This window comes from Adiantum capillus-veneris, chromosome 20 (genome assembly GCF_014529385.1).
Source record: "Adiantum capillus-veneris isolate H3 chromosome 20, ASM1452938v2, whole genome shotgun sequence".
NCBI classification, from domain to species: domain Eukaryota; kingdom Viridiplantae; phylum Streptophyta; class Polypodiopsida; order Polypodiales; family Pteridaceae; genus Adiantum; species Adiantum capillus-veneris.
The window spans coordinates 54,527,591-54,531,095 of NC_140950.1; the positions used below are offsets into that span (position 1 = coordinate 54,527,591).

A 3,505-nucleotide genomic window follows, 5' to 3' on the forward strand; every position below is an offset into this window, starting at 1 on the left:
ATTTCAAAACTTCTCAAAACAGTCCGTGGCGCCGCGGACTGTTTTCACGAGTTTTTAGACCTTGAGTATGTCTGTTTGCTTATAAGTTATAAGCATTTCAAAACTCCTCAAAAACAGTCCGCGGCGTCGCGGGCTGTTTTCAGGAGTTTTTGGATCTCTCTGTGTGTGTGTGTGTGAGAGAGAGAGAGAGAGAGAGAGAGAGAGAGAGAGCGCGCCAATATGCCCGTGTGGCAGCTTGGAACGCGATGTAGCTGTTGCCATGCTCCGCTTGAAATTCGCTGAGAGTTGCATTAGGCACAGTCAGCTAGCCGTCGTGGCGACTTTGAACCGCCTCTATGTTTCTTCATCTTCTTGCTCATCCTATTCATCGTCTTCACTAGTTGAACCTCGTTTCTTTTCACGTAGAAGGCTCATTTCGCTGACATCCCAGTTACCACTTGTCAACTTGAACAGCACGAGGGCGCGTCACACCACCCCATCGCCAACAGCTGTCACTAATGACGAAGAGTGGGACCTTCGAGATATCTCCTCAGACTCATCGTTTCAATCAGGTTCAGAGAACTTTGGGACTGCTGCATTGGAGAAAGATGAAGGCATAAGTCCATTGCCCAATCCTGATGAAGAGTGGTATAAGACTCAGGCTGAAGATGAGGAGTGGTTTCGGAGAGAGGAGGAGTTTTATGAAGCAAGGATCTCAGAGCAAGAAGACTGGAGCAAGCGACGTGGTGCTCGCCCAGCTGAGGCCCATGCTGATTACTTTGCACTTTTGGAGAGCTCTCTTTTCTCGCGTGTCGCATGGACACGTTTCGAGCTTCTGGCCCTGGTGGTCAGCACCGAAACAAACTGACAGTGGAGTCCGCCTTACCCATCTTCCAATGGGCATAGTAGCTCAGGCTGTGGATGATCGCATGGGTTCTCCTTGTTTGTGACCCATTGTATTTTTTTCTTAAACAGGGTTTAATATCACATGCTGTGAACAATCAATCAACCAACTTGTTATCTAGAGAGAGAGAGAGAGAGAGAGAGAGAGAGAGGGATTCAAGTCAAAGACCCCCACGGTCCACCTTCATGAGATCAAAGGGAGACACAATCGTGCTCCTCACAACTCGTCATTCCTCCTCGCCCTCACAACTCACCACTCTTCATCATCTTTCTTCTTACGTCTCGCCATGTTTTCTTCTACATCTTCTTATGTGTGTGCTTTCTTTAGGACGATGGTTTAGCAATTGAGTGAAGACTAGATCACGGACTTCAAGGAAGCATTCAATCTCTTCTACTGACAAAAGATGGCAATGTCAATGAGGGCAATATCACCACCAAAGAGCTTGGTATTGTGATGTGCGCACTTGGACAAAACCTGACAGAATCAAAGCTACAAGAGATGATCAATGAAGTGGATTCGGACGAGAATGGGATGATCCATTTTCCTTAGTTCTTGAATTTGATGGCTCGCAAGATGAAAGATACTGACTTTGAGGAGGGGTTGAAAGAAGCATTCAAGGTTTTCGATAAGGACCAGAATGGGCATATTTATGCTGTAGAGCTTCACCATGTGATGAGTCATGAGAAAAATCTAGGAGAGAAGTTGATAGATGAAGAGGTTGACGAAATGGCTCAAGAGGAAGGTGTTCATGGTGATGGATAGGTGAATTATGACGAATCTATGAGGATGATGCTCTCAAAGTAGTGCTTTTGGCAGGTGTAAACGTTAAACGGTGCTAAATTCAAATCACCATTCTTCTGGTTGTTATAATCCACCATCATATAGAGCAATAGTGGTATGAATTTTAATACACTTTAAAAATGAAATTTATTCATTGTTGCCTCGTTTTATGTGTGTGTGTGTGTGTGTGTGTGTGTGAGAGAGAGAGAGAGAGAGAGAGAGAGAGAGAGAGAGAGAGAGAGGGGCAAGTTGGTGCAAGGTTAAGAAGAGCTTTCCCACCGGCAAAGTGTCTCTAGCTTCGTAAGAAGACCTAGGAGGGGTATGTTGAAGCTCGCAGTACAGCTTGTTCCAAGGGAAAGAAAGAACGCCCCAAAATTTGAACATATTAGAGGAGAGTCGAGGTAAGAACTTGATGTATTGGATGAGAGTCTAGGGAAGAACTTCACACACACACACACACACACACACATAGAGAGAGAGAGAGAGAGAGAGAGAGAGAGAGAGAGAGAGAGAGAGAGAGAGAGAGAGAGAGGGCCTACATCTAGAGCCTAGCAAGCCGTGAGCGTGTTGAATTTAGCCACCCTTGGCCACCTTCTGTCCAAGCCACCATTGGTTCCAGTCAGATAGCTTTCAGCCTCGGTTTGTTGATTTGCCACTAGTGGCTTCAAAGCTATAAAGCTAGTCTCTCTCTCTCTCTCTCTCTCTCTCTCTCTCTCTCTCTCTCTGCCCTAAGTTCTTCAAAGAATATATCTTGCTAAACTACAAAAAACATAGAGGGGCAACATCTGCAGTGAGGACAAGGACTACAGCCAGTGCAAACCCAAGAGATTGGTGGAGACAAAGGCTAAGCAATACGGGCAACCACCAGTGCATAAAGAGGTGCCGAGACTATGTGTGCAAAAAGTATGAAATTAAGAAGAGTAAGCCCTAGTGCCTTTCTCTCTCTCTCTCTACCCCAAGTTCTTCTCAAAATCTTGCTTAACCACCATGCTCTTGGCTATTGATGTTACCACCATGCTCTTGGCTATTTATGTTTATCCATGTCATCATTGGGCTACAAAGGGTATTGTAGTATGGAGAGTTTTAGTCCACAATCTCTAGAATATGGATAGTTAATCAACAAAATACTATATAGTGTGGACCACATTTGTAGAATTGCGTGAAGTTTTAACAATGGAAATTTCTTTCGTTGTGCTAACATGTTGATTTGTGCATTCTTTCTTACTCAAACTTCGTTTTAGATGGCTTCTATATGGGTGTGCTTAGGATTAGTTCTTGAAGATACAATGATGTTTAATCGAGTCCAAAATGCTATTAGAGATGGTAGGGAAACATAAGCTCCTTGGGATTTTATTGGATTAGTTTGCTCGATTTTTTATTTGCTCGAAAAGTCTCGCTCGCTCTTTGAAATTCCCCTCGAGTAAGGGTTCAAAAGTATGCTTTTGAGATCCAAGGGGACCAAAAAGTTATGGAGTTCTTGAAGTATCTAGTTAACTCCCCCCACTCCAAAGCCTCCATCGCTCTATTGCACTTGCAACCAGCTCGCCCGTTGTGCCGCCCAGAGTCAGGCTTGTCCACTCAGGGGCTAGCAGTTTGTCATGAACCTCAACCCCTTTCCATTGCCCCCCTTTTGAGAAGAGATTCACTTGGTCCATCATATTATAGGTCATGCATGGTCTTCTTGTGCAATCGAGACCACAAACTTGGCACAGAGGGCCTCCACATGAACGGCATGGTTGAGGATCCCTACAGCAACTTGTTTGATTGGTCTAGCAATTGGGTCTCATTTTTCCCATTGCTAGGGTATCGAGGCTTTGGTGTTGTTTTTCCATACAAACCTTT

General features: G+C 44.7%; 2 pseudogenes; both read left to right on the top strand.

Moving 5' to 3' along the window:
• The first annotated feature begins 219 nt into the window (after positions 1-219).
• On the top strand, positions 220-929 carry LOC147432535 (uncharacterized; annotated as a pseudogene).
• A 285-nt stretch (positions 930-1,214) lies between these two features.
• On the top strand, positions 1,215-1,687 carry LOC147432536 (putative calmodulin-3 pseudogene; annotated as a pseudogene).
• Positions 1,688-3,505: the final 1,818 nt, after the last annotated feature.